This window comes from Triturus cristatus, chromosome 7, assembly GCF_964204655.1.
Source record: "Triturus cristatus chromosome 7, aTriCri1.1, whole genome shotgun sequence".
NCBI classification, from domain to species: domain Eukaryota; kingdom Metazoa; phylum Chordata; class Amphibia; order Caudata; family Salamandridae; genus Triturus; species Triturus cristatus.
Genome location: NC_140590.1, coordinates 742,348,705 through 742,364,798, shown reverse-complemented (window position 1 = coordinate 742,364,798; position 16,094 = coordinate 742,348,705). Strand labels below are relative to the sequence as shown.

The 16,094-nt window shown below is 47.9% G+C and overlaps 1 protein-coding gene across 3 annotated transcripts in view; it reads right to left on the bottom strand.

Moving 5' to 3' along the window:
* Positions 1-16,094, bottom strand: part of CYTH1 (cytohesin 1) — a 765,922-nt gene that overhangs the window by 106,882 nt on the left and 642,946 nt on the right. The gene's annotated exons all lie outside the window — the stretch shown is intronic.

Sequence of the window (16,094 nt, the reverse complement as noted above, 5' to 3'; positions counted from 1 at the left end):
AAATGGCAGAAACAGCGAAGAGGCCGGCAGGGTTGGAACCAAGACACGTGTTGTGGCTCTTCTGTCCTTCTTTTAGGTTGTCAGGATCGGATTTCCTGGTGCCAGTGATTCCCTTAAATACTAAATGTAGAGGTGTTAGGGGAGTGTAGGGTAATAGCCACTGGGCTACTTACCCCTGGGGTCACTATGCCCCCCTATATGAACACTTACAATAGGAACTGGGCATATCCTGTCTTAGAGTTCCTAAGTTTGCCATCACAAAGAAAGCAGACTTCTAATTTTCGTATTCATTTCAGGTGGCCCACGTTAGGGGTGGAACTAGCCTGAAGGTGAACACGCCTTTCAGACTACTTATTTTCCAGCACTTCCAGGTGCCAAATGGGCCCTGGACTTGGGGGGGCTTAACATCCTCTCCTGTGAGGGAAGCCAGATTGGCATACCAAAGGCGGTGGGCTCTATGAAGCTTTCTGCCTTGGAAAGCTAATTTGGTGTCATCCTGTGGGAGGTGGTGTAAACACCCTCTGCCCAAGCAGCCTTTGTTCCTGACCTCCTGAGAGCAAAGGCCCTCACCTCAGAGGGGTCAGCAACTTGTCTGTGGTGGCGGGCTGACTAAGACCAGTCAGTCAGCACACTAGAAAATGGTAGGTTTTCAGGGGGCAGCTCTAAGGTGCCCTCTGGATGCATGTATTAATTAATCCATCACTGGAATCAGTGTCGGTTTATTAATATGAGATGTTTGATACCAAACATCTTTGCTGTCAGGGAAGCCATCATGTAGCTCTGGAACTTGTTTTCCCTAGGGTCCAACACATGTACTAGCCAACACGGGCATATCTGCTCAGGCCGATATGTCCACACATGCAGTCTAGTGCGCCCTGCTTACGGCTGAAAGGCCTGCGGTAGGGATGACTTGCATATACTGTATGCATTGTCTTTAAACATGTAGCATAGGGCTGTGTGCCCTGTCGTGTTTTCACTTTTGTCTGCACCAAAACACGAATCCTGCAGTGGCAGTCTGTATGTGTTTGGTGAGGGGTCCCTTAGGGTTATACAATACATGCTGCAGCCCTTAGTGTCCCTCTTTGGTACCCATGCCCTAGGTACGTGGAGTACCATTTACTAGGGATTTACAGGGGTGCCAAAGAACTTGCCAATTGGGGGAACAACTCCATAGTTTATAGGAAAGAGGTTTGGCAGAGGGGACATGATTAGCAGAGACCCAGTGCACTTCAAGTCAAAATTACATCGAATACCAGGTAAAAGTGCTTTAGTTTGAGGACTTCTGCTACAGGAACATGGAGGAAAGCAAAATTAAAAATGCCCAATCAAATGAGTATTCCTCCTGGATACTTGAGCAAGAAGACTAGGGCAACTGGTGTTTTTTCCCCAGTAAGATCCTACATCGACTAGAAACATCCGGTAGCAGGTCATCACTCATAAATAACTAGTGTGTGCCCAACAGGGATTGGTTCAACTAGTCTGCCCTTTCATAGTTGTGCTATGTTACACCAGCAATCACCAAATCAAGTTGGCTTCCTTTAAGAGAGATTTGGACCTCACAATGAACTATTATAAAAGGAACAGAAGACAATACCTAACGGCTACATTGATCTCCCATAGTTTTCAGCCTGTTGTTGTAACATTCTTCTCCTTCTCTGGCAACAACTTTTGAATCGTAAGATCATTCATGGACCACCCAACCTTCTCAATGATGTATCAATTACAATGGCGTAAACTGGAGAGGCATCCGAAAATATAATCTTGCATAATATTTTTCTTTTACAGCCACAAAAAAAGAGGGACTGTGGTGGCAAGCTTTTCCTTCTAAATTTCCTGATGCATGACAATCTGTAATTAGTTATACTGTGCAAACGAGGCGATACAAAATGTTCCCTTGAAAATCAAAAAAGTGATGGATAGAAGGCGTCCATAAATCTAATTCTCAGGTTCTCATTCTAGCCCAATATTGTTGCTGACAATGCAACTGCAAACATGGACAATCCATATGGAAATCACTTATGAGCCAGCCCAAAACTTCATACATTTAGGACGCAATTATCTGTAGATCATATGCTTAGCATAGACTATATAGCAGTAATCTCTCAAAGCGGTGGCTAACCTGTAGTGGCTGCAGTTGTTTGAAAAGGTGTTTTATGTACTGCTTGGCCTACATTTGCCTGTTGTCTTGAGGACACATCTACATAATAGTGTTTGGTGAATGTGTGTGGTGTAGACCATGTTGCTGCCTTACAAATGTCAGCTATGGGGATATTTTAAGAAGGCCATAGTAGCCCCTATTTTGCGAGTGGAATGCGCCCTAGGGGGTACTAACAAAGTTCTCTTTACTTTAGTATAACATGTCTAGATACATTTTACAATCCATCTAGCAATACCCGACTTAGAAATAGGATTGCCTTTGTGAGGTGGAGAAAAAGAAACAAACAGTTGCTTTGTTTTTCGGAAATCCTTGGTTCTTTCTATGTAGTAAAGTAGAGCTCTCTTAACATCAAGTGTATGTAAAGCTCATTCTGCTACAGAATCAGGTTGAGGAAAGAAGACTGGCAATTTAACTGATTGATTGGTATGAAAAGCAAATGCTACTTACCAGTATGCATCTGTTCTTGGCATGTAGAGCTGCAGATCCACGCACTTAGCATAGATCGCCATCTGGTGTTGGGCCCCGGATGTTTGCACTTGTTTTTGTCCTGGAAAGTCTTTGGAAGTCACGAGGTAGGTGACTCCTCCTTTGAATTATAGTGTGCATGGGCATCGGCTCCATCCTCAGATTGTTTTTCGCCAGCAGGGAAATGATGGAGCTTTGTAAGAAACAGGAAAGATGCTAATGTATGCTGTATCTAAATAAGATGGTACTGGAACAGATAAAGGTAGCCGGGGAGGCGGGTGGGCGTGTGTGGATCTGCAGCTCTACATGCCAAGAACAGATGCATACTGGTAAGTAGCATTTGCCGTTCGAGGCATATGAGCTGCAGATCACACACTTAGCATAGATTGTATAGCAGTACCCATCCTTAGCGGCGACCACCAGTATCTGCTGCAGTAGTTTGAAATAGTGTTTTTAGAACAGCCTGGCCCACACTAGCTTGTGTTTTGTTTGCACATCTACACAATAGTGTTGTGTGAATGTGTGCGGTGTAGACCATGTAGCTGCCCTGCAGATTCTTCTAAGGGAATGTTCCCAAAAAATGCCATAGAAGCCCCTATCTTTCGTGTAGAGTGGGCTTTTGGAGGAACAGATAAAGTACGTTTTGCTTTGTGGTAGCAGATTTGTATGCATTTAACGATTCATCTAGCTATCCCAGACTTTGATATGGGGTTGCCTTTGTGTGGTGGTGAGAAAGACACAAAAAGTTGTTTGGTCTTTTAACATCTTAAGTATGAAGAGCTCCTTCTACGACTGTCTGTGGTTGCGAGAAAAATACGGGCAACTTCACAGACTGATTGAGGTGGAAGGGAGAAATGACTTTTGGAAGGAATTTAGGATTAGTTCGTAGAACAACCTTGTAACGATGGATTTGCAAAAAAGGTTCCTGGATAGTTAGTGCTTGTAGCTCACTAACTCTCCTAAGAGAAGTAATGGCCAATAGGAAAGCAACTTTCCATGTTAAGAATTGTAGCTCACATTTATGTAGAGGTTCAAAGGGAGGGCCCATTAGTCTCGTGAGAACGATGTTTAAATTCCACACAGGTGAGGGTAGAAATCTGGGAGGAATTATCCTTTTAAGGCCTTCTATAAAGGCTTTGATGGCAGGTACTCTGAAAAGTGATAAGTGTTGTCTATTTTGTAGGTATGCTGCTATGGCAGCAAGGTGCAGTCTAATAGACGTATAGGCTAAGTTGCACCTTTGGAGGTGTAGCAGCTACCCTATGATGTGTTGGATAGACACGTCTAGGGGATTGATGGTGTTGTTATGACAATATATCACAAATCGCTTCCACTTAACTGCATAGCAGGCTCTAGTGGTGGGACGTCTAGCTTCTTTAATGACGTTCATACAGTCAGGGGGAAAATTAAGGTAACCAAACTAAGACCTCAGGAGCCATATCGCAAGGTTGAGCTGAGCTGGGTCCGGGTGTCTGATCTCTCCACAGTTCTGGGTTAAGAGGCGTGGTGAGAGGTGTAATTTTTGGTGCGGAGCTACGGATAGTTCCAGTAATGTAGTGTACCACGGTTGTCTGGCCCAAGTTGGAGCAACAAGAATGAGAGTTAGCGAGTGTTGCTGTAGTTTGAGCACCACCGTGGAATGAGTGGGAGAGGCGGAAAAGCATAACCAAATCTGCCTGACCAATTCATCCATATCGCAATGCCTTTGGACAATGGGTGAGGTTATCTGGCGGCGAAGCTTGGGCATTTGGCGTTTTCGTGGGTGGCGAAGAGGTCTATCTGTGGTTGCCCCCACATTTGAAAGAATGGCTGAAGAACTTGCGGATGAAGTTCCCACTGGTGGATATGTTGTGTTTGACGATTTAACAGATCGGCTATGGTGTTTTGGACTCCTGGGACATGTTGGGCTAGGAGAATTATATTCTGTGGTATAGCCCATCTCCATATGCTCTGTGCCAGCTCAGAGAGCTGCAGAGAGTATGTCCCGCCTTGTTTCTGTATGTAGTACATGGCTGTCATGTTGTCTGTGCAGACAGCTTTGCCTGATATTTGCTCTTGGAATGCTTTTAAGGCTAAGAATATGGCTAGTAACTCCAGGTGGTTGATGTGGAGTAACTTTTGTTGAGGTGTCCATCTGCCCTACATGGTGTGATGTAATAGGTGAGCTCCCTATCCGGAGAGCGATGCGTCCGCTGTCATGACAATTTGTAGAACTAGCTCTAGGAACGGTCGCCCTTTGGAAAGGTTTTTGGTGTTCAACCACTGCAGAGAGCGATGAGTGCGACCGTCTGCCAACACCCGATCTGTTAGCTGACCTTGAGCCTGGTTCCATTGGCGTGCTAAGCACTCTTGTAGCGGACGCATCTGGAGTCTTACGTGAAGCACTATAAATATGCAAGAGGCCATCATCCCTATGAGTTGCATGAACACTCGAGCTGGAAGGGAGTGTTGAGGTTGAAATTTGGGGAGGAGAGTCTGCATGCTTGCTATCCTGGCTGGAGTGGTATAGGCTAGCGCTCTTGAGGTGTCTATGGTGACCCCGAGGTATTTTTGTATGTGGGATGGTTGCAGATGAGACTTGGTGTGGTTTACTGTGAACCCCAGGTCGTGGAGTAGTTGGATAGTTGCGCGAGTGTGGTGTATACACTGGTTGTATGAGCTGGCTTTAATGAGCCAGTCGTCGAGATATGGGAAGACGTGAATTTGCTGTCTTCTTAAGTGGACTGCTACTACAGCTAGGTACTTGGTGAATACCCTTTGTGCTGTTGTGACTCAGAACGGGAGCACTTTGAATTGATAGTGCTGCCCGTCCACTACAAACCTGAGATACTTCCTGTGAGCTGCGTGAATGGGAATATGGAAGTAGGCGCCCTTGATATCTATGGTAGCAAGGAAGTCGCCTAGTGAAAGAAGAGGAAGGACCTGCTGAAGTGTGACCATGTGGAAATGGTCTGAGTGTATGTATAGGTTTAGGGTTCGGAGGTCTAAAATAGGTCTCAGAGAGCCGTCCTTCTTTGGTATGAGAAAATACAGGGAGTAGACTCCCGTGTTTTGTTGGCGCAGGGGAACCAGTTCTATTGCATTTTTTTGTATTAGGGAGATTACCTCCTGCTTTAGCAGAGATAGATGTTCTTGTGACATTGGACGCTGTTTGGGTGGTATGTTTGGGGGGTAGAGGTAAGTTCGAGACAGTAACCTGATTGAACTATCTGTCGCACCCACCTGTCTGTGGTGATGTTGGTCCAGACAGGCAGGAACTGTGGTTGTCTTCCACCGACAGGAGTGGAATGGTCCGAGGGGAAGCAGAGGGAAGTCACTGGGTAGGGGTGGAGGTAGAGCGGGTGTGGTTAGTCTTACCTCTGCCCTTGTTATGGTTGCCTCTGTCACTTCCTCTCTGGTAACCTCTGGTGAAGGTTGACTGGGTGGAAGCCTTGTAAGAGGTGGAAGGGTTGTCTGATGAGTAGCCTCTGGAGTTGCCTCTGTAGGAGGAGCGACGAAAAGAACGTCTGGGAGCTTGCGATTGCAAGGCTCCCATTGACTTGGCTGTGTCCGTGTCCTTTTTCATTTTCTCCAGGGAGGAGTCTACATCAGGGCCAAAGAGGTGCTCTTGGTCGAATGGTTGGTTCAGGATCGAACTTTGTACCTCAGGCTTAAAGCCTGAAATGCGTAGCCAAGCGTGCCTACGCAAAAGGACACTGGTATTTATGGGTCTGGAGGTGGTATCTGCCACATCGAGAGCGCAACGAATGGAGGTATTGGTTATTAGTTTACCCTCCTGGATGAGGTCGTTGGCTTTGTTTTTATATTTGTCCGGGAGGTGTTGCAATAGGGACTCAACTCGTCATAATGATCCCTATCGTATCTGGCTAGCAGGGCCTGAGTGTTGGCGATGCGCCATACGTTAGCCACTTGTGAGGCTGTCCTCTTGCCGGAGGCGTCCAAGAGTTTAGACTCTTTATCGGGTGGGGCTGCGTTATCTGATGTCTGAGAGTTAGCTCTCTTCCTGGCATTGGATACCACCATGGAGTCTAAAGGAACAGGGCCCTTAATGTAAGCTGGGTCTGTAGGGGCAGCTTTGTATTTCTTTTCTATGCGAGGGTTGATGACTCAAGCCCTAACAGGATGTTTGAATACATCAGGAGCATGCTTAGTAACTGCTTTGAGCATGGGTAAAGTAGATGTTGACCTTTGTGTGGTGTCGAAAGTGTCCAACAAGAAATCCTCCTCGACGGGGTCTGTGTGTAAGTCGACCCCGTGGTACTGGGCAGATCGGTGTACGAGCTGATTAAAGCCCATGGTGTCCTCTGGTGGGTAAGGCCTAGAGGGGTAGATGTCGTCTTGCGGGAGATTAGGGACATCAGGTGTATTATAGTTATCCCACGGGTCAGGGGAACCAGGTGGGCTTGGATCCCCTAGTGGCACATCGTCTGCACCCCCCGTGTCATCAGAGGTATCATCGTCTACTGGTGTAAAAGATGGTGCAGGAGAGTGAGGTGGTGGTGGAGAAGGGACTATAAGAGGGGATGTAGCAATGTCCCTATTTTTAGGTGGGGGAGCAGGTGTAGGCTTGTCCAGTGGTCTTTTCCTGGAGCTTAGTGTCAATTGACCAGTTTTAGGGTCGTTAACCAGAGTTTTTTGTGCAGGGTCTGGTCGAAAAAGCTCTTCTGATGAAGCTTGGTTTTTCGGCGCCGAGTGTTTTGGTTCCGAGGGCTTTTTCAGCTCCGGAGTGTCCTTGGATTTAGACCCGTGTTTTGCAGTCTCTGTATGTTTTTCGGGTCTCGAAGAGTGAGAGTCCGAACTGTTGGGGAGTGGCTTCTTGGTCGGCTCCGAGTGCTTTTTCATTGCCGGCGAGTCGGTGCTTGTTGTTTTCGATGTCGAGGGCTTTGAGGTGGAAGCAGTGGTCGACACAGAGGAGGAGGGCCATTTATTTTCCGGTGCCGAAGATTGAGTTTCGGCACCGGACGCAGGCTGGTTCGAGCCCGAGTCGCCTGAAGGCTTGGTAGGCTTCTTTGCCAGGCCCGAGGGCGGGGCATGGGAAGCGGTGTGTTGGTGTGCACCTGGGCCCGAAGGCGAAGATGTAACCGAAGCCTTTTTTGTATGGAGGGGGTCGGGGTCGACGTATTTACTTATGACCCTCTGCGCCGGAGTGATTTCTTAGACGTCGGAGTCATCAGCTTCGGAAGCGCTGACAAGGCCTTCTTCAATCCGCTCCGGCATATCGACGCCCTCTTGAAAGATGTCGTTGGGGATTGCTGTCGACGAGCGAGCCATGGTCCTCCGAGCTCGCCGATCCCGAACTGTCTTCTTGGGAGCGGAAAGAGGCACAAGCTGGACAGTCTCCGGCCTCGTATTCCGGTGACAAGCAGAGGTGTGGGGAAACTTCGACCCACATCGAGGACACTTTTTGAATGGCGTCCTTTTCATGAGCCAGATGCCAAGGCCCAGGTAGGCCCGAAGGTCTTCGTCGACGACCGGAATCGAAGACTTCGACTTGGAGAGATACGCAACGAGTAGGGTTAGCGATCGAGACAATACCGAAGAAATGGTGAAGGATTGCGCGTCGAAATGGAATCGGTAACGGTTCCGAAGTGGAGCGCGAGAAACACATCCAAGCCCGATGGCGGAAAAAAAACAATGTGAGGATGGAGCCGATGCCCATGCGCACTATGATCCAAAGGAGGAGTCACCTACCTCGAGACTTCCAAAGACTTTCCAGGACAAAAACAAGTGCAAACATCCGGGCCCAACACCAGATGGCGATCTATGCAAAGTGTGTGATCTGTAGCTCATATGCCTCGAACAGCCGTTTTACAAAACACTTTTCCCAAATGTTATAAATAGAACAGTCAGTCCTAATGGACACTGTTAAAAAAATATGTTTTTCCCCCTTCCTCTGAGTAAGGGCAATATTAAGTATAGGAACTTTAGCACATGGGGTGGGGGGGTGAAGCCCTGTCTAGTCCAAGGCTCGCACCCGGCTGTGCTTCCAGATACCAGTTTGCAACACAGCTCCACATGGCCGATCCCAGGCGTGAAACACCGGACAGGAAGTCCTTAACAGCCCATGGTGCAGTACAAGGACACAAAAGCCTGAGTGAAGCAACGACTTGCCGTTCACAGGAGCTGGAGCTTTGCGGTTTCACACAAGACTCGGACGGGGAGGCCGGGACTGCAGCTAGAGAGAAGATTACGCAAGCACCGCTGCGGCCCAGCTCGACCTCAGCGGTGCCCTGCCCACTAGATCCACCCTCCTGTGTCTGTGGCGATGATGGTAGCCCGGAAGCACAAGTTCCTGAAGCTGGGAGTGCGCAGCCGTGGGTGCCCGCCCGTTTAATAGGAGCAGCATGGAGGCTGAATTAGAATTGCTAGCTGCTCTTGTGCTGGATCACAAGGAACCGTGACCTGTATTACCGAAATAACCGCTCCGCCGAACCCAGACGCCTTTCTTCCACCTTGCACACCAGCCAGGCTCGGGGACCTGGAGAATATAAAGTTTGCGTTTCCACCCCTGCCGCGGTTTAAAGAGGACTCGGAGGTAAGAACCCCAGAAGTAGTGCTACTGATCAGGGGTGTTGCGGGTACTTGTGCATAACTGGCGATGTCAAGGTGAGCTGTGATCACCAGAGGCAAGCACTCACTGCGGTGCGCCTTGACGAGCCGGCAACAAGAGGCACAAGCATGTCCTGGAAACTCGGGTATTGACCCGTCACGATTGACACTTTCATCAGCCAAGGAGGTGTGCTTTGTATACGTTTTACATTTAGGTAGGGGAATGTGCTGGGAGTACTTCAGACGTGTAGGCACTGAGTTATGGTCTTCATATCACAGAGACCAGTTTCGTCGGACGCGGAAAACAAAGCCCTGTAATCCCGCTCGCTCACAGAGACCCGTTGCGAAAATATAATTAAATAAACAAGCGCGGCCGAAGCGGACCGCGCTAAAAATAAAAGAAGTGAGCGCGGTGTCCCTAGCGGACGCCTCGCTCATTAAAGTAAGAAAAACATACAATTTTGAGCCCATAGCTCTGCAGCCACCATTGTCCCCATCAGTATCCATTTTTAATAAAAAATAGTGCTCACCCACCAGATAAAGCCCACCGTGTAACACCGCAAGCAAACAATCCAGTCCGGACGGGCCGTCGCAGAAGGAGACAGGGCGGTGACAAAAAAGCCTCACTTTCAATCGGAGGCCAGCGTTTACCATAAAGTATGACGCCTGTCAATGAAAATGATGGGCAGAGCTTTCACTCCACTTCCGAAATCGCCCCGACAATAGATCTCGCAGCACTAGGCGAGACCTAAAAATTGTTTGCTGAGGCTGGTGCTAATGTCCTGGGGTCTTTTTACGCCACTTAATGGATGTCTGCAGTTCAAAGCCTCGGGAAGAGTGCTGGAAATCCACTATTTACAGTGGTTTTCAGCTCATTTTCCCTTCCACTGTGTGATATCTGCTCCTCACCGGGAGACTTTGTGATGAGCAGTTTGGGGGGGGAAAGGTTAGGGAATGAGAGAAGGATGCATGAAGGAATGCCCATTGTATGCAAAAAATGGCCACTGATTACATAAGGTATGCAACCAACACGCTACAGATGGTTGTGTGTTAGAATACTGTTATCAAACATATTGCATGACATAAATATAGTGTTGTTCATATTGTTTACAAACCTATTGTCCCAATGGCCACACATTCTTTATTATTAACTCCAATGAGTTTATATTTTTGTAACCAAAATTTAGGACAGAATTTTTCAGTCTGACAATATTTTGGCAATGATATTCTTGGACCATTTTGATAAGGGCATTTACTGTTATGAATAACCTGGGGAGGGAGTGTTGCTAGGAGAGGGGCTATGGTGGGAATAGTCTTATATTTGGTGTGTAGACTCCACACACAGTACCTGTAAGTCACATGGAGGTGGGAGCTGCATTGTGAAAGGGCTTAAACCCACCCCATGCCACTGATCTGCCTAGAGCAATATTTACCATGCTTATATGAGCCGTGGCAATGCACCTACAACCACTACAATCCTGCGCCCTAGGGCACCTGTGGAAGAGGTTTGGTGTCCTACAGCAGATGGCTCTGGGACTTGGAACCGCTAGCCGCAAGTCAGCACAATGGCACAGAAGACAGAATGACCAGCGACCCTGTGCTATGCTCCAAAATGTTACCACAAAGGAAAATATAGCAATCAAAGACTCTCAGACACTTTAAACATGCCTATTTCAAATGAAAACTCTGCTAAAACAGTTTCCATTGATTTAAGGCTAAAAAGAAATGATTAGAAGTAAAATAAAATGGCTAAATAATGCCGCTAAATTTCCTTTTTTATGCCGCTAAATTTGCAAATCAATGCTGCAATATTCTGAGGGTCTGACTACACTCCAACCTACCCCCATTATACTTCAATCTACCCCACTACACTCCAATTTACCCCACTACACTCTAAAGTACCAGACTACACTCTTCCCCAATATATCTCACTCCACCCCAATCTCGACTGCGCTCCAATCTATCCTACTCCACCCCACCCCACCCCACTACTCCAATCAACCCCACTCCACTCTGCCCTAATCTACCCCACTCCCCTTCAATCCACCACATGCCACCCGCATCTATCCCACACCACTCCAGTATATCCTGCCCCACACCACCCCAAACGACCCTACTCAAATCTACCCCATCCAATCCGCCCCACTCCAGTTTACCCCACTCCAGTCTACCCTACCCCATCCCAATCTAACACACACCACCCTACCCCACTCCACTCCAATCTACCTATGTCCACTCCACTCAACCCCAGGCCTCACCAATCTACCCTAAAAATAATCCACCCCACTTCACCACACTAGTCTACCCAATTCCAATCTGCCCAAATCCACCTCACTCCACTCTTCCCCTATCTACCCCACTCCACTCCAATCTACCCCAATATACTCCGATCTACTCCAATATATCCCACTCCAATCTACCCCACTGCTCCTTAATCTGCTCAATCTACCCCACTCCACCCCAATCTACTCCACTTCACCCCAATTCACTCTACATCACTCCAATCTACCCCAATCTACTCCACTCCAATCTACTCCACTAGCACCGTAACACTGAGGCAGTCCTTGTCACTCAGTGAGTGTATTTTGTATCCTCAGGCCTCTCCGTCCTCCGGCAGGCCACTCCAGCAACTAGCTCCGCCCCACTCTCAAAACAGGCATCGCCTTTCACAAAAGTCTCAGTGTTACCTAAGTGCCTCATTCAGAGTTTCGTGGTTTAAGTCTCTGTTGTCGCCTGTGGAACTTTCATCCCTCTCAGCTGACCTATCTTCAAAGGGTTTGTTTTGCGCATGGTCTCATATTGGATGATCGCTTTGTGATTAGGATGAAGTAGATTTACGTTGGCCTACACTGAAGCTCAGGAGAAAAATGTCTAGGTGCTCATCTTGCTAGTCCAAGCCCCATAGCATATTTTTATGTTATTTTAGTAATGAGAAGTGAGACAAGCATTTGCAATGCAATCTGTCTCGCACTGTTTTTTACTTTTGAATTTTTTATTTGCAGTGGCGTGATCATATTTGCATAGTGCTATTGCCGTTCATATGACCTCGCGGTGCTCGAGAACCAGAAAATGGGAAATATGTTATGAGGGAGGGGAGACGAGTAATATGCTGCCTAAAAAAAAAGCAAACACTCATAGGGAATGACAGATTAAGTAAAGCATGTGAAATATAAGCAGGAACAACATGGTTACCTTAACACATTTGAACCTGGCTACATTAGAATGAATGATGACAATATAGACCTCCTACCGGGCACAGCCACAAACTGGATTACGGATAACATTTGCAGAATACCCAATTAAATGGTGCCAATTGTTCCGCCTGAGAATGAAATCCTGTATAACTTTCCACAGCTGCACTTTTCTGACAGCTGTTTATACAAAGATGCGTGATTGGTAGGCTCAACCCAGTGAAAATATTTCCCCCATTTTTGCTCACAGACAGCACATCAGAAAACATTGTTTCCTACATCACTGTATAAACATTTGTAGGGGGCGGGCGTGGCCAAGATGGCGGAGTGAGCGGACGCGTATTCTGGTTGCTCCGCTCCGGCCCTGTCAAACCGCTTTAATTTCTCAGCGCCCCCGTTCCTGGGGGTGGTGGACCCATCGCTCTGTGGCTTCCGGAACCTGTAGTCCCTCTGGCTACCTGGACCGAGCGGCTGGGCGAGTAGTGCGGAGGCCTGCGGACAAGTGGGCGGCCCCGGAGTATAGCGGAGGCCTGATGCCAGCGGCCGGAGAGCAGAGAGGGGCGGCAAAGCACGGCGGTACAGCAAAAGAAGGCAGTGATGGACGCTCAGGCTGTAGGAGGCAAGAGAAGACGAGGGGGCACGGAAGTCCCTGGCGCCCCGGATAGTGAGAGATGATATCACCGGCACACGAGGGCCTGCGGAACGAACTCGAAAGGCAGGAGGTGTCCGGCGGACCGTGGTGCTCTCCCAGACCCTTTGACTTCTGACTGTGACATCACACGGCCAACAGACACACACCTGGTCCCGGTGGACGGCCGTAGGCCTGAACCCCCTGAGACCGCGAGAGTGGTCACATCACTGAGGCCAAGAGGTGGACACACCCGGATGGCCCTTTAAAGCAACCAGGCAGACACACTAAGCCGCGATTGGGCCTAGTGGGCTGAGAGACAGCGAGGAGAGACAGAAGCCGGGGCACATCTAGAATGCGAGTGGGCTCCCTGAACCGGCGCGGGTCCATGATACAGGGTTCACAGCCAGGGCCCAATGGGCCAACAAGAAAAGAAACCCTGAGCATCAGAGAGCGACGAAGACAGGGGGGCCCTTCCCTAAGAGGGACTGGGGAAGCTAGTATCCAGCTGCAGAGTTCACTCCCGGGAGAGCAAGCCACGAAGTCCCCTACAGCAGCATCCTGAGTGCGACAGGCGAGTGAGGTACAGGGCGAGGTGGGGGAGACGAGCTGATCAGCGCTGCGCAAATCTAGGTCCCCAAGGGGCGTACTGCTTGGCCTCGTCCCCTTGCAAAGACTAAGCATCGGGGACCCCTGAGATCACCACAGAGACGCAGAGCAGAGCGGCCAGAGCCCTGTGAACTACTTCACTTTGCCCAACGGGCATATGCCTCTGACTCTGGAGAGGAGCACCCCTGGGTTGTGTTCTCCCCATTGAACTTCGCACATTGAAGATTAAGATACTGCGCCCTCTTGAATGTGGGGGGGAGGCGGGATCCCCGCTAACACAGATCCTTTGCCGCTGTGGAAAAGACTTCCTCGCCCTTATAGCGCAGAGCCAAGGACACTCGCACCACAGACAGAGGCATGACGGCTCCCCGCACCAAGAAGGACTGCTCCCTGAAGGACATGCTAACCAAGACTTCTGTCTCGGAGTATCAGAGACTCTCGGCTGCTCCCCTGCCCTCTGAGAACGCGGATGGTGGAGATGCACTGATCACCCGATCCTACCTGGGGACCTTGTTCACGTCCCTCTGAGAAGACCTGAAGTCGATTAAGAAGGATTTGGTGCAGGACCTGCAGGGAGTCAGGAAGGAGATCTCAGACATTGGGAACAGAGTGGACGCCCTGGAGACTCACAAGATCACCAGAGACGAGGAACTCGAGCAGCTCAGACAGTAACTAATCCGCCTCACCGATCAGCAGCTAGATCACCAGGCCCATGCTGAAGACCTCGAAAATAGATCAAGACGCAACAACATCAGGATCAGAAATGCCTGGTGTCCGGGGAAGGCAGGAAACGTGGAGGAGTATAAACATTTGTAGAATTTGGTAATATAGCTTGGTTATTCTCTGGCCCTCATGTGAGCAGAATGGCTTTTACCTCAATTTTGACTAAAAGTTCTCACGCTGTTAGTGTTCTATAATTTGCTTGACATTTAGTGTTTGGACAAGTGGAATTCATATGGGTACCAGATGAATTGCATCGACTGAATTTTCCTTCAAAGATAGGGCAATGACGAACCAAACAGATGAGGCCTATAAACGTTATAAGCACATTTGCCACTGTGCAGAAAGTACTTTTTCATTCCAATCAAGGAAGCTCAAAAGGTGCATGCTGCTACATTGCAAATGTGCACTACATTTTCTAAAAGAATGTCATTAAAAGGTGGGTCTGAGGGATTTAGTTAATCACTGGGAAAGCTCCTTTTCTACAGCACATTACACTGGATTACCCCATACCACAGTTTATATCATACTAAATACAACTGTGTGGACTGGTTTCATTTTACTCCAAGGATATTCGTGCCATTCTCTGGCAAATATATCAGCCGATTTTGCAACCCGGCGTTAACTTCTTGCTTCACGCTAGTCATGCAGTGACCTCCCAAAAGCCGCCTGAAACGTAAACCACGGGCAATTTTTTTTATTTTTTTTATCTGACTTAAGTACCCTTAAGATCCCTGCAAAACCGAAATTTGATCTGGTCTTTTTCTCTGAAATAGATGCAACTAATTACCGGGAACAGACCTGCCAGTCCTGAATAATAATCTTCATAATCTGACACACCTACACTTTTACAAATTATTTTCTACGAAGAAAGATCAATTACGTTAAATGTCATGACAGAATTTCATTGAGCTAAAATGTAATGTTCGAAGTACTTCTTGTTTATCAAAATTGAGATGCCTATTCCTCCCCTTTGGTATAATATGCACGAGTGCCATAGCAAAACAATCTCCATTTATTTGTCTATGCCAGTGTACTTGATGGGGCACGTGAAAGCACACTTATTGTCCGACTGCAGTCTTTCACTCAATTTGAAAGCTTATAAAAATGTACTCTCCGGCAAAACACAATATTGTAATCTTTACAAGTCATCGCCGGGAAAGGAATGGCTTTAGGAGTCCGTTTTTGGCAAAATGTAAACAGGCAGTAAAGGCACGAGGCCGCCAAAGATAAAGCACGGCGGCAGTCGCGCCAATTTTAATAAAACAAGAACGAAACCTTCTGTGCCTATCGGAACACTGTGTTTTGACTGAGGCTGCGATGCCCTGATGGGAGGAGGGGCCATCACGCACTGTCACAGGAGGAAGCGTAAACGAGGTGCGATGGGAAACAAAAAGATTCACTAAGTGAAATCCCCTGGGAGGGAACCAGGCACCCAAAAAAGGAACAATTAAAGCAAATACACCAATAAAAAGGCAGCATTTCTGAATGGCTCAACGAATAACGAATGGCAATGATGAGCGTGCCAGAAAGCCCACAGAGGAGAGATACAACTGTCTTGCAGACTGTGCATACGCTACTTGTGCTTGACCTAAAAACAGAGCATACGTTTCTGTCCTGATATTAGTCCAAGCTTAATTTTTACAGATCAGATACATGTTTTATGTTTTACTGAGTAGTATTTTCTGTATTTTCAATACTCAAGGATGTCCAATAGTCATTGATGGTTTGTTGTATAATGGTTATATTTTCGCTCAGGCCTCTCATAGGATGT